Genomic DNA, 15,636 nt, shown 5'->3' on the forward strand with positions numbered 1-15,636 from the left:
AGAGCTCTGCTCCCCTCCCTCCTTTGTGTATTTACCAATCGATTCATAACAGCATGGAATGCTGAATTCTCATCTATCTTATTCAGTGGATCATAATTCTTTGCTACAATTCTGTTAATGCTCAAATTGTCCATGGTTAGGCCAATGGCAACCCTTTCGAGATGGCTCCTCTGCCCTTTCGATGTGTCCCCATCATTCTTTGTGCAGCTCCTTGCTTTCTGGAATAAGATGTTCCAGACTCATCTTGTATTTTACCCGCCTCATCTCTGTAACCAGCCATTTCTCCAAGTAGTTCTGGTTCCTTTAAGTGGAGAACAGTATTAAGAAAGCAAGGTCTGAATGCTACGTAGGCTGAGTGTGACAGGGATATTGTTGCTTCCTACTCCCTCTCAATGGACAAAGCTAGGAAATAGATGGATGTACGTACAGAATTTTTACTTTTACTGTAAAAAGTAAAATCTCATTAATACCTTTATGCTGATTATCTGTTGTGATAGTATTTTGGATATATTGGATCAAATAAGGTATATGTAAAAGTAACTTCACATATTTCTTGTGAATTTCTTGGGAGTCCAGCCGCGGGCAGTGACCCGAGCATCCACAAGTGGCTTCTCCACGTGACTCGGGCTTTTCACAGCTGTGGCTGAACTTTTTACATGGGGGCTGGAGTCCTTGAGAGTAGCGTTTAAGGACAGGAAGTGCAATCTGAAGGCTTGTTAAGGCCTATGCCCAGAAACGACACTGTATTCTGTTTATTGGTCCAAGCAGCTTTGGCCCTGCCCAGATTTGAGGGGCTGGGGAAAATAAAACTTACTTTTTTAAAGTAAGATCTTATTTATTCTTAGAGAGAGGGGAAGGGAGGGAAGGGGAGAGAGAAACATCGGTGTGTGGTTGACTCTCACGTGGCTTGCACTGGGGACCCGGCCCGCAACCCAGGCATGTGCCCTGACTGGGAATTGGACTGGTGACCCTTTGGTTCACCACTCAATCTGCTGAGCCGGCACTCAATCCACTGAGCCACACCAGCCGGGGCCAAAACTTACACTTGGTGGTGGCGTGCCAGCGTCCCAAGGCAGCAGGGCATGTGAGATGGCGGTCTGGCTGTGATCATCAGTGGGAAATACAATTTGGCCACAAAAGACACAGCTCTTTCCCTCCACATCGTACTCAGTACTCTAAGAGTGCACGATGCTGTGTGAGTGAGTGTGTTTGCTGGGGTCCCGGGTTTCCAGGTGCCCAGAGGAATCCCAAATCCTGACACCTGAGGAGGGTTTGCTAGCTTCAGGGATGGGGGTCAGGGGTTCAGTGGGGTCATTTTCCGTGGTCCTGAATCTTCTGCTACAGCATGATTTCTCCCTGCCAAAGACATGCAAGACAAGAGCCCAACTCCATCAACATGCATGTGCAAGCACTTGCGCACACACATCACACATGTTATACATTCTTTGTATTGTCAACATTGATGAAAATATTCATGAAATATGATCACATGGAACTTCCAGTCAATTTGGTGACATAGGAGAAATCATTCACCTCTTCACACAACCACATCAAAATTACAATTAAAATATAGAGCAACCATCATCTAGAACCATCGGAAAATGAGTTGAATGGAAGTCTGACAACTATGGAATTAAAGAAAACACATCCATCTAGATTGGTAGGAGGGGCACAGATTTGGAATGTGCTGGTCCCACAGCCATGTGTTTTAGAAATAAATTCAGGAGGGATATCTTAAGAGTGAGGAGTCCCAGCCCCACACCAGGTTCCCACCCCAGGGTTTCTGTGCCAGGAAGGTAAGTCCCCATAACTTCTAGCTGCAAAAATCAGTGGGGATTGAGATGGTGGAAGAAACCTCTGGAGCCCCAAGCAGTCCCTCTTAAAGAAGGTGTGGATTCACCTGCTCAGACTCACTCCCTCTCAGCTCCAGCAATGGGGTAGCAGCTTGAAAGATGCCAGTGGCATACAGGGAAGAACTGAAGTATCTGGCATCAAGGTCAGCAGAGGTTATTGTCCCTTTTCTAAACCCTACCCCAACAGAGCTGGTCAGCCGGTGTCATATCTGAGACTCCATCAACCTAGACTCACAGCTTGGCTTCACCTTGGACTCTCCATGCCCAGAAGAAATAGCAGCCATCTCAGAATGCTTCATAGATCCAGCAGGGTGGCCCTGGATGAAACACAGGTTGGGACTGACCTTGGCCTGCACCACCCAGGAAACCCCAGGACCTCTACACCCAGTGGGCAGCTACAGACTACCTCAGAGTACCACCACCACATCCTACACCAATGATTCTCCACAGAAGGCCAAGGTTGGTGGTCAGTGGTCACAGCCAGTCCTTGTAGCTGACTGGCCAGGGTAAATACCTTCCAGTTACCTGACAAGAACAATCAAATCTCTACGACAAGAGAAGGATGTGCTCAGCCCACACAAATGGCACACCTTGAGTACTCAGCTTGAGTGACAGGGGAGGCTATGCCACAGGGCCCTACAGGACACCTACTACATTGGGCCACACAACAAAGACACAGAGACAAAGAAGCTCTATCTAATACACAGAAGCAAACACAGAGAGGCAAAATGAGGAGACAAAGAAACATGGCCCAAATAAAAGAACAGATCAAAACTCCAGGGGAAAAAAGCTAAACAACATGAACAAGGGTGGGGGATTGCCTGAGGGAGTGGGGGTGCTGGGTGGAGGGGGACAAAGGGGGAAAAATCAGGACCACTGTAATAGCATAATCAATAAAATATAATTTTTAAAAAATGAAATAATATGATCACATGATACCTGGAATGTGATAACTGAGCGATAAAAACTATCCCCTTTTACAAAAATAACTAAAAAATTTAGTGAAAGATCCCAGTGTATCTTCATATTCTAAGTGCTCCCAGTGGTTTGGGGGATATATAACTCTTTGAACTCACACAATAACCCTATGATGTAGGTACTGTTATCAACACACATTTTAGGACCAGCAGAAATGAAAAACAGAGAGGCAAATCTCCCACCCAATGTCACACAGCTAATACGTTAGGATTTAAAACAAATTATTCTTTGCATCAGAGTCCATACTGTTCATCACTATGATATGTGAACTCTAAAAGCAAACAGAAAACAAAAATGAATGTAAAAAGTAAGATAACTTTTTTTTGATAACTGAAATTTGACCTATTCCCAATAAAACAGTCCCGCAATAGACAAATATTTCTAGGAGGTAATGGAACTCATGCCTCTTTCTGGTTCTTCGACACTCTTGTACACCAGAGTCCAATGATTTCTCCATACCCTGGAACATTTCCAACTCCTGTCCAGTCTCTCCCTGGAGTTATGAATGAGGGTAGAAGGAAGGAGAGTAGGGGACAATGGAGTAGAAGAGAAAAAGACCATATTGAAACAAAAAGACAGACTTTTAAAAAAAGATTTTTTTTATTTATTTTTTTAGAGAGAGGCAAAGGGAGGGAGAAAGAGGGATAGAAACATCAACGTGTGGTTGCCTCTTGTGTCCCCTCTACTGGAGACCTGTCCTGCAACCCAGGCATGTGCCCTGACTGGGAATTGAACTGTCAACCCTTTGGTTTGCTGGTCAGCACTCAATCCACTGAGCCACACCAGCCAGGGCCAAAATCACAGACTTTAGTGGGGAAGGGGATGATGGTGGAAAGGAGGGGAAAAGACTATACAAAGAATATGTATGAACAATCCACAGACATGAACAACAGTGTGAGAATTAACAGTGGGAGCAGGGGGCGGGGTGGGCAGAGGAGGACAAAGGTGGAAAAATTGGGACAACTGTAATAGAATAACAATAAAAAGATTAAAAATAATTAAAATAATAATAAAGAAAGAAGTAATAAAATGCTCAAATTCTTTGTTTTCCCTTCTCTCTTGATGGAAAATTGGCAAAAGAAAGAAGGCCGCACAGTTTTACATTTAATTTACATTGTTCATGTACTAAAGATAGTTTTAGCATATTTCCTAGAGACTTTTTTTTTCCTTTATGATTTTTGTGGTTTAATGGGGAGGGTGGCCATGTGCTCACCTCATAAAGTTCCTGATATTTCATCATCTCACATCAGCCAGCTCAGGCTGATGATAATGTGGATGAGAGAAAGAAGGGAGAGTCCTGGTGAAAAGAAATAGGGAAGAGACCCTAGTGAGCTGAACCAGATTTGCCATAAAACTTATCTTTAGATTTGGCTTCCTGGAAACAGATTATGAGATGAGCACTTCCAAGCAGAAGTTTTGCTGGAGAAGACTCTTGGGGTCTAGACATATAAGGACATATGCAAGGCAAAGTTGAGTAGATGGGGAAGCTAAGCCACAACACAACTGAAGACAAGGTCTTACCTTATCTCATACAGGGCTCTGAAGCTGGAAAGACCCTTCAGAATTGTTCCAAATTGACTCAAGGGGTTCAGGCCTCTGTATCTCCACATCAGTCAGTTACTGGTTGTGGGCTTTCCTCTGGGCATGGGGCATAAACGTGGGCAAGGCAGTTCCCTGTGGATCAAAGAAATTCCCATGAAGGGACATGACTGCGTGCTCTCAGAAGTTTGGCTGTGATCAGCACAGTATCTACCACAGTCCACTCCTTGCATCACTTTGATCCATTTGCTCCATGTGTTCAGTTTGTCCCATCTGGGAACAGCTTTTCCAGGACTCTTGTTGGTCTGATCTTCTGGAGGAACTTACAACAGAAGGATTATTAGAATGGTCTACATCACCACTTCTGCAGCTGGTCACATTACTCCTTCCTTTACCACATATTCTAGGTTCCCCTCACCCTCAACTAGTACTTCTACTGGTTTAGGTGGCTGACCTAATGTGGTGACCCAGACCCTTATCCCTGAGTACTGGGAGGCCCTCCTTAGCATGATCTACTCAGGCTATGGCTGCTGCCTACCTACCTGTTCATTGTGGGGGGTTTTTTCCACTAAAACTAGTCAATGGAATAACTGAAGATATCCCAGTGAATCAGCTGAACACTAAACACATTCTTCCTTGTCCCCGCCATGTAGCAACAGACCTCCCTCTTCCTGACACTCTTCCTGACAACCAAATCAATGGCCCCTGCCATGACATTGCCCCCTTTCTTGGAAAGAGAGCACAGTGACTGGATGAAAATCAGGCCTTAATGGTATTCTTTCTGTGTTCCAGGTGGAAAAGACCCTTCTTGGGAACCAGGACTTCCAAATTTGCAGAGCCTAAACTTTTTCTGGTAGGAAGCATTGATTTCTAAGGAGAGGGTATCAGAGTGAATGATGGTAAGCAATACTATTTGGCATTCACCTCCTGGTTCTCAGACTCATTTTTCTACTTATCAGGGACCCAACACTGTATAGAGATGGTTGACCTAAGGTGTATACTGCATGCCCAATAATGTACTTTCTCCATAAAGGGTTTTAATTCCAAGCTGTGTCCCAAGCTGCATCTTTAAAAGGCCATTTCACTGCTCTATTAGGCCAGAAGCTTCGGGTCAGGGATTTGTAATGAAACAAGTAGATTCCATGTTTGTAAGCCCTCTGCTGCATATCCTATGCTGTGAAGTCCCTTGATACATGATGTTATGCAGAATTCTCTGTTGGTGGGTCAGAGTTCTGAAATCCCTTGGCAGGTTGCCCAAGGTCTTGAGGCCAGAAGAGGCAAAGCCATGGCTGGATTATCCCAGTCAAGATGAAACACTGTCCCATCCAGGGTGGAAGGAATCCAGTGAAGTCAACTTGCCACCAGGCAGCATATTGGTCTTCTTGGAGGATGATGCATCCAGCTGGCAGGGTTGACACTCAGCAATAGCAGTAGCTATATCAGCTTTGGTGAATGTTGGGTCCCATTCTGTGGCCTTCATCCAGCTGCTCTGGCTGCTCCATTCATGTGCCCATGGTACCAGAGCTGGGGAGGCTGACACTAGAGGCTTTCTGAGGGCAACTGGGCAAGCCATTATTTCTCCGTGGCTGATGAGTTGCCACTTTAGTAGTTGATGCTTTCTGGTGACCATTGACATGCAAAAAAAAAAATCTTCACATTGTGTGTCCACTCACATAGGTCCACCATACACATTTATCCCAAACATCCTCATCTGTAATCATCTCATATTTTTCAGACTAACTTCAGTCTGCTGACCAAGCATCAGGGCCTTTTTCCACTGCTCATAAATTTCTGTATAGTCACCTTGGGCTACTTCTCCTTCCACACAATGGGTGATCAGTTTTACCACCTGGAACTCCGACCATTGGGATGATTTTCTCTCATCACCGATTTCTTGGGGTCTCTGTTAAATTGGTCTGTAGTGAAACAAAAGTCTATTTTCTTCTTATATCCACATACTGAACCAACACATCCATGGACCAAGCTTAACCACTTTCTTTCATCATCAGCCAATCATAAATGCCCCCTTACCATGGGACCTAGGGACAGGCAGTGATGCGACAGCAACAAATGACATGGAAGCTTGGGCCACCTGTTCATGTAGCTGATTTGTTCGCTGGTTCTTCCTGTGAAAGATCCTATCAGCACTACTTCCATCTTCCAGTGAGCAGCTGCCTATTATCTGGTGGGCCAAACAGCTCATTACTGGTCACTTGATGCCTTGTGGCCCTGTGCTTCCTCTCTACCATGACACAGAAGCATGCCAGGCACCGTTCAATGAATGGTATATGCTTTGCTGTAGATGCCCCAATCTTGAATCCTGGTAGGCTGAATTGTGATTATCTTATTGAGGTTTGTGTAAACTCCACAGAGGGTATTTCCTTAATGCAGATACCTCTAGTTCCATAGGGTCTATAAGATTATATGCTTCAAGTGACAAGCGGCTCACACCTCACCTAGACCTGTTGCAGTGTGCTTTTTGGTTCTGTACCCCATTCAAAGCTGACACCTTTCCATGCTTAAGGCTTGGACTATTATTCCCAAGTGCAGAATAATGCTGTCTGCTGACCCCAAAGAGGCCTAACAAACCTTGTGCCTTTTTCTTCATGGTGCAAGCTGTGAGTTGCAATAAGTTTATTCTGGAGGGTATGTCCTGACATGGCCCACACCATTGGATCCCTAAAAGCTTCACTTAAGGGGCTGGTGCCTAAGTGTTTGAAACATTTATCTCCTTCCCTCTGGAGGATGTCTTTCAATGTACTTATCACTTCCTCTTCATGCCATCTGATTACCATGTTGACACTGAGGAGTGGGCCAATGTAAAGATCTGCAGAAGGTTCAAATGGTCCAGGTCTTTGCAGTTAATATGGCAGAGGGCAGCACTGTTAACATATCCCAGTGGCCAGTTTCTAAATGTGATTCTCAGCATCCTGAATGTATGTGAACTGCTTCTGAACCTCCTTTCTGGTGGGAATGGAAAGATTGCATTCTCCAGATCAACAGCCACATATCACATAGTGAGTCTGTGTGAATCCTCCCTGGCAAGGTTACCACATCCAGCTCAGCAGCTGCAATTTGGGCTACTACTTGGTTAAATTTGCACATCCACTGTCATCCACCATGATCCATGGTATTTGAAGAGGCCAAACAGTAAACTAAATGGAGATGTGACAAGGACCACCGCCTCTGCCTCCTTCACAGCTTTGAGGGTGTCACTAATCTCTGCCAGCTATGGAAGGTGATGATTTTTTAAAATATTTTATATATTTTTAGAAAGATGGTGTGGGAGGAAGAAAGATAGGGACAGAAACATTGATGTGAGAGAGAAACATCAATCATCTATCAGTTGCCTTCAGTATGCACCTTGCAACCCTGACTGAGAATCGGACCAGTGACCTTTTGTTTTGCAGGATGCCACCGAACCAACTGAGCCACACCAGTCAGGGCTGGAAGGAGATGATTTTTTTAAATCATGATGGCCAGGATGGGAAGAGACTAGTTTCAGAAGCTTCCATTTGGGCTGTCCCCACTACAACAGCTTTGGGAGCGAGACCTGGCTCACAACTCCATTTATTACCTGCCTCCATGTTCCCCCCAAACAGAAAGGCTGGGATGGCCCTCTGGGTCCCCAGCATCGATATTAATCCAGACCCTGTGTTCAACAGTTATCCAGAGGTCTACGTTTTTACCTTTCATCAGTGTGCTGTTCGTTACCCAAGGAAATTGCCCACACAATGAGCAGAAGGACATTGTTATATAGTATTTCTGTACAGACATAATAGACAAAATGTTTTGCCTTCCTGGCACTGTCATAAGGGCCACAAACTGGGTACTTTAAAACAACAGAAGTTTATTACCTCAGAGTTTTGGAGGCCAGAAGTCCAAAATCAAGGTATCAGCAGGGCCAGGGAGGTTTTCCTCTGATACCTATAGGGAGAATCCTTCGTTGCTTGTTTCAGCTTCTGGTGTTGGTCCACAATCCTCAGTTTCCTTGGATGCATCACTCCAGCCTCTGCCTCAGTTGTCACATAGCCATCTTTCCTTGTGTGTCTCCCATTTTGTGTGTCTTCTTCCTCTTTTAAAGCACACCAGTCTATTGGATTGGGACCCACCCAATGTCTTCGTCTTAACTGGCTACATTTGTCATGACCCTATTTCCAAATAATGTCATGTTCTGAGTACTGGGGATTAGAACTTCAGTGTATCTTTTTAAAAATTGATTTGAGAAAGAGAGAGGGGGGGAGGGAGAGAGAGACACAGAGAGATAGAGAGAGAGAAAATAATTTATTGTCCTACGTTTTGATGCATTCCTTGGTTGCTTCTTGTTTGTACCCTGACCGGGGATTGAACCCACAACCTTGGTCTATTGGGAAGATGTTCTAACTGAGCTACTCAGCCAGGGCAGAGCTTCAATGTATCTTTTGGGGAGAACACAATTAACCCATAATACATAAGTAACCTCAAGAACATAGAAAATAAGAAGATGTAGTAAAATAACCAGGAAGTGACTTATGAGTATTTATTATTTTTGTTTTAATATAATTTTCCATTGTGTTTCTGTAATTCAGTTTTTAATGGCTTTAACAATCAACTTACAAAATTCCCAACAATTTAACAATTGGTTCTCTTGCATTGGTACAAGCCAGCTGTAGCACACCAAGGGTCATGGGTCCCTCTGGGAAAGGACCTGGGAAATCACTAATGAACACATTTGCTGTGGCATTGCAGGGTCATTCTTCACAGGGATCCAGCCTCCCCCTATAGTTTGGGATCTAAAAATGGACTGATGAACAGGCAAGGAACCATGATTTTTCCTTAAGACATCTGCCCTCAGGCTCTGGATCATTCACATAGAGGACAAGGTGATGTGCAGATGAGCAGGGAGAGATTTGGAGATAGAGTGATGCAGCCACAAGCCACAGAATGCCAGCAGCCACCAGACACTGGGAGAGACAAGGTATGGATCCTCCAGAGGAAGTAAGGCCCTGCTGACACCTTGATTTCTGTTGTTTAAGCCATGAAGTTAGTAGTAATTCGCAAAAGCAACCACAGAAAATTAATCCAGTTGTCTTGTAAGCACTTGTTTCACTTGAGGTCTTTGCTTCTCTGTGCATCTGCTCAGATATCCCCATTGTAAGTCTCCTGGTCTCACATTGGCACAGGGGACTTGCAGGGCTGGGTATCCAACATTCCCTGAAATCCCATACTCTTAGGAAGATATCCTGAATCTGTCCTTCTGTTTTATCTGCCACCAAGGTGGACTCTGGCCTTCAAGTTCTCCTTTGAATTGGTGACTAATTATCTGAGCCTGTCTTCTTTCTTCTCAGCAAGAGCCATTTGATTCCATGGTCCCTGTTTTCATTTCCCTTGTGTTGCTTCAGTGCCATGGGTATTGCATTAGTCCAGGCTTCCTGTTTCACCAGTACCTCATCCCATTCACCTCAGGTGCAAATTTTAACTACTGCACCCCTAAGAATGGAGGTACTTCACCTGCCAGCAAGAATGGGGTCCCCATTGCCAGCCAACTGGAAAGTGATTCCATACCAAAAGCCCATTGCAGTGTTGGCTTGCTAACACCACTTTTGATACAAATGGCCTTAGATTAAATTTGCTGTAAACCCTCTGAGACGGGGTTGAAGGCAGAAGGCTTACTGGGGAGGGTTCTCAGGAAATGCTCTTATGAGAACATAAGGAAGGCAGGATCGTGGGAGCAACGCAGTTGCAACAAAAATGTTAGCTCATCTATGGTGAGTTCAGCCAGTTGGGATGGCTCTTCAGAGGGACCCACGCTTTTGAGCTCTATGTTAGGCAACCACTGGCCAAGGGTAGTATCCTGGAAGCCGTACTAATTTTGAAGCAGGGCAGTTCCCTGCAGCTGACAGCACTTCCTCCATGAGGGATGGAGCTGGAAGCCTTCAGCGGCCAGCATTCTCAGCAGCTGGCTCATGGGTGTGAGGGTCCTCAGCACGTGATTTGGGTGGCACACCCCCACGTCCAATACACAGCTTAAGCTTCAGAGTCTCACCTTTGGAGGTCTGAGACCGGGACATCTCAATGTCTACACAGTCATATCTTTTTCTAAAATAAGAAAAATAAAATATTTTTTCATTCCATTACTTAAATGAGCCCCTAAATTGTGTAAGGTTCAAGCCAAACTAATCCTGGATTTGCCCCTGAAAGTGAACAACTCAAATCAATCAATCGATGCTGGGTCAGTTCCCATCAAGGCTGAGCTGCTGTAACAAAGAGACCCTTAAACAGTGGATTAAAAACCAAAATTGTAATTCTCTACCTCCTTACAGTCCTAAGGGGAGTGGTCCAGTTAGCAGGATGACTCTACTCAGTCAGCCTGGGGCCCAGTTTTTTGCTCCACAATCTCCTGGGGCAGGCATTCTTAATCATTTTCATGCATTGGACCCCATGAGAGCCTGGCAAAACTTCTCAGAATAAAAGAAAATACACAGGGCAAAGGAATCAAATTTTTACTGTAAGGCAGTTATCAAAATATTTTTAAAACTGATATATCAATTTATGTGCTTCTTCATTAATGTGTTAAATAAAAAATAACACATAGATGCTTTAAAAGCTGAGTTAGAGATGAGCATAAATGATATTTTAAGATGCTTGCTAGAAAATAGCCCAATATGAAAGTGTCTGTGATTCCTTTCAGTGACAAAGTCACAAGTTCTGTTAACACTATTGTTGTGTGTTGCCTATATTTGTAGCAGACATGTGGTAGACTGAATAATGGCACCCCCAAAGATGTTCCTGATCCCTGTAACCTGTGAATATGTTCCCTTATATGGTAAAAGAGACTTTGTGATTGTGACTTGAGATGGGAAGGTTGCCCTATGTTGGCCAGGGGGACCAATGTAATCACAGGGGTCCTTGTAAGAGAGGCAAAATGGTCAGAGCCAGTGGTGGGAGGTGACACTGGAAGCAGGAAATTGGATATTGGGGTGATAGAAGGAAGGAAACACAAGCCAAGGAATGCAGGTGACTTCTGGAAGCTCAAAAAGGCAAGTAAATGGATTGTCCTCTGAAATTTCCAGGAGAAACAAGCCCTGCTGACGCCTTGATTTTAGACTTCAAAACTGTAAGAGTATAAATTTGTGGAGTGTTTTTGTTTCATTCTTTTTGTTAGGTGATTTTTTATTTTTAATTTTTTAGTCATTTCTAAATGTACAGTTTAGTAATGCTAAGTGTATTCCATTGTTGTGCACCTCATCTCCAGAACATGTTTATCCTGTTAATATGAAAGTTAATACCCATTAAACCCCATTCTCTCTGCCCCTGCCGCTAGCAAGCACCATTCTACTTTATGTCTTTCTGAATTTGCCTACTCTAAGTATCTCAGATAAGTGGAATCATGCAGTTTTTGTCTTTTTGTGACATACTTATTTCACTTAGAATAATGTTTAAAGTATTATTTATGTTGTATGTTCCATGTGTCAGAATTTCCTTTTTCAAAGGTGAATAATATTCCAATTTTGGATATACCAATTTTGTTTATCTAGTCATTGGGTGATGGAAAACTTGTGTTGTTTTAAGTCACGAAGTTTGTGGTAATTTATTGTAGTAGCCAGAAGTATCTAATATAGGAAGGAAATGTCAATTTTCAGATAGAGGTTAATGAAAATAAAGATGTTTTTTCTGCCCTTCCATGTTCACAAGTCCACCCTGAATTCTTATGCCAGGTTAGAACCCTTGACCCAGGCACTGTCCTCATCCGCACTGCAGAGTCTGACCCTCAGACATGCCCAGGTTCCATCCAGGCCATGGGAAGGGGAAAGAGAGCAAGACCACCTGCCCTGGGTTTGAAGACCCAGATTCTGGTGAAGATGCAGTCACGTGGCCACACCTAGTTGAAGAGGATGCAGAAAATGTCATCTTATATTTGGTGGTCTACACCAGCCTGCATCTCTAGTCTTGAGAAAGGAAAGATGAGAGGATTTTGGTGGACAAAGCAAAGTCAGCTCCCAGGTCCCCTCAAGGGACTCCCCAGGTGGGAGGAGTCAGATGACAGGCAACACAGACTGATTTCCTAAATAAACTCAATATCTCTGAGGCAGGATGTGCTGGGGTTAGACCTGGGTGCCAGGCAAAGCTGTCTTCCTTAGGGCTCACTTCTGCTGTATAAACTTGGCAAGTCTCTTGACCTCTCTGAGCATCAGCTTTCTCATTTTCAAGGTGCAGAAAGCACTGTACCTGCCTGAGAGGGGTTGTAAGATCAGTGCTCTCCTGTGTGGAAAGAGAGAAACACTTCATTGTACTGACTTTGCACTGGTTGTTTCCACTGCTTGGGATGTTGTTCCTCCAGATGTCCTCATGGTTCCCTCCCTCTCCTTTAGGTCATCAATCAGATGTCACTTTCTCTGACTGTCTTATAGACAACTGCTTCTCTGTACACCTGGTTCCATACCCCAGCTTAATTTTTCTCCAAAGTACTTCTTAACAGCTGACATCATATATACTTAGTTTATTATGTTGTTATTATCTGACTGGAATATCAGCTCCATAAAAGGCAGGAAGGTTTTTAGGTTTTGTTCACTGCTGAATCTTCAGTACCTAGCTGACCTATAGTAGTTGCTCAATAAATAAGTTCTTGAATCAATGATTGACTGAATGAATGAATAAAGGGATGAGTTGGTCACAATCGATTGATTGAAGACCTCAGCTGTACCAGAAATCCTGAGCAGACCTTTTCATATTGGTGGCAGGTGGGGAGGGGTGAGGAGACCTGTTGTTTTCTTTATACTCTGCTGCCTCAGCCTTATTGACTTTCTCTTCCCACCCCACAGCTCCTCTCCCTGGTTATCTCCCCTCCCCTAAGCAGCTTCTTCGTGGAAATACTTTCTGGGTATCCCCTCACCACCCCGTCCACACTTGGGCACCTACAGAGAGATGAGCCCTCCCCCATACCACCCCCACCTTATCTGGGCACCTATAACCTCTTTCTGTGGGACTGGTTCTGCCCAACCCTGAGATTGTCTTGCTCAGAAGTCACCTTCCCTGCTCCCTCTTCCAAGCTCCCCTGGTCCTGCCCTGCTCTCTGCCTCCCAGACCACCTGTCAGTCCAGGCTAAACGTTGCAATTTGGAGCTAAGACAAGAATTACATCCAGACATAGTCAGAGACAGAGCATCGGGGAAGCTGAGGCCAGAGATCCAGACCAGACAAAGCCCCCACAGTGAATGGTGAAAGGAGCCAGGAAAGAAGCTGGTTGAGGGGCCTTATAATGTGAAGGACACCTTTGTGAGTCTCCCCACCATCCCTCTGCCCTTGCTCTCCAGGAGGAGTTGCTCTTGCTGAAGAACCGGAGCTGCAGCTCACTCCCATTCCCCAGGTCCCAGGACCTGAGGCAGCTGCAGGTGAATTGGAAGAGCCAGGCCCAGCCCTGCACTCACTTGGCCCCACTCCTCTGGCTCCTTAGGTGGCCCTTCACCTCTTCTTCTCACTTGTCCCGATTTCCTTGCTCTCCTTGTCAGTCCCCCTTACCTGTTCCCCTCACCTGCCCACATTGGCTGTCCTCTCACCTGTTCCCTGATGTTTTTACCTTCATTGCTTCCTCAGTCCTCCTCACCTGTTCCTCCCTCACATGCAGCCCGCACCTGTCTGTCTCCCATCCTCAGGTGTGGGAGCGCCCCGTGGCCTTGGAGGCTGAGCTGGCCCTGACCCTGAAGGCCCTGGGGCCCATGGCTAACTCGACGCTGGGGAACATCCTGGACAAGCCCCTTCACACGCTGCACCACATCCACGCCAAGCTTCAGGCCTGCGTGAGTGCTCTGAGCTCCCAGGCTGTGTCTGGGGGCTCTGATACCCCACATGTCTCCCTCCATCTCATGTCCTGCCTCACACACTACCCTTTTCTGCCCACAGGTCCCACCTCAGGCCCCAGCAGGCCCCAGCAGGCCTCAGACCCCGGGACCTCCTCTGCCACTGGTTGTAATGCCTCCAGGAGGCCCCAAAAAGGCAAGTGACCAGGGAGGAGAAACTAATGTCTGGAGGTAGCTGGCAGTCCAGACCTGGGAGCCACTGACCTGTCCCTTTTTCCTCACAGGGGTCCTGTGGCTACCTCAAGACCTCTGTCACTTTCAACCTCTTCCACCTCCTCACCTGTGACCTGAAATATGTTTCACCCTTGAGACCCACCTGCAACTTGTCCCAGAATCTTAGATATTATTTATGCACCAATTACCTCACCTAGAATACTGCTTCCAGCTCCTTACTTGTTTATGAAGCTCCCCAAAGAGGTTTATTCTTGCCCTTCCATGGAAGGAGGAGGAGAGGGAACGAGTGGGCAGCAGGGAGAGTGGAAAAATTATACACTATGACCAAATGGGGTTCATTCCAAGAATGCAAGACTGATTTAATAGTTAAAAACTAATCAGTATAATGTACTAAAATGAGCTAAAGAAGAAAAATCACATGATTATAACAATCAATGCAGAAAAGAGGGGGAGGGGAGAGAGAAAGGGAGAGAACATGAAGGATGAATGAGGAGTGAAAACATTGCTAAGGATGTTTTTAGCTACAAGTAATGGAATATTTAATTGTAAATGACTTAAGTATTACAAGTGATACTTACACCAAGTAGTAAGATGTCTAGAGGAGGCTGTGGCTGGGTCAGATCAACAGGACAATAGCTTTATCATGAGCCTAAGGTCTGTATCTGTATTTCAAAGAACATGTGTCAACCATATGTTTATGGTTCATTCATCTAAACCTCCTGTGGCTCTAAACCTGGGGTTATTGTCAGGGTGAAGATCTGCTGGGAGGAATGTCACAAAAAGTGTTGACACCAAAATGTCATTTAAGTTTCATCGCAGGCATTGTTATACATAGACAATTGTGTCATCTACTGTTTTATTTCTTCTTTTCCACTCTATATGCCTTTTATTTCCTATTCTTACCTTATTGCACTGGGTAGAATTGCAGTACTGTGTTAAGTAAGAATGGTAAGAGAAGACACCTTCTTCCTGATCTTAGGAGAAAAGCATTCATTTTCATCATTTAGTATAATGTTAATTGTAGGTTTTCTGTGGATGTTTTTTTAAAAATCAATTTGAGAAACTTTTCCATTCTTTTTCTAAGAGTTTTATATTTTTTTTAGTTGTGAATGACTAAATGCTTTTTTCTTCTTTTTTAATATATATTTTATTGATTATGCTATTACAGTTGTCCCATGTTTTTTCTTCCCTTTATTCCCTCTACCATGCACCATCCCTCCCCCTAGCATTCCCCCTGCACCTTAGTCCATGTCAATG

At 44.7% G+C, this 15,636-nt stretch overlaps 1 pseudogene; it reads left to right on the forward strand.

Moving 5' to 3' along the window:
- The first annotated feature begins 10,269 nt into the window (after positions 1–10,269).
- Positions 10,270–14,576, forward strand: LOC129076669 (interferon lambda-1-like; annotated as a pseudogene).
- Positions 14,577–15,636: the final 1,060 nt, after the last annotated feature.

This window comes from Pteronotus mesoamericanus, unplaced genomic scaffold (assembly GCF_021234165.1).
Source record: "Pteronotus mesoamericanus isolate MK-2021 breed Mesoamerican mustached bat unplaced genomic scaffold, CSHL_Meso_final contig_639, whole genome shotgun sequence".
Lineage (NCBI taxonomy): Eukaryota > Metazoa > Chordata > Mammalia > Chiroptera > Mormoopidae > Pteronotus > Pteronotus mesoamericanus.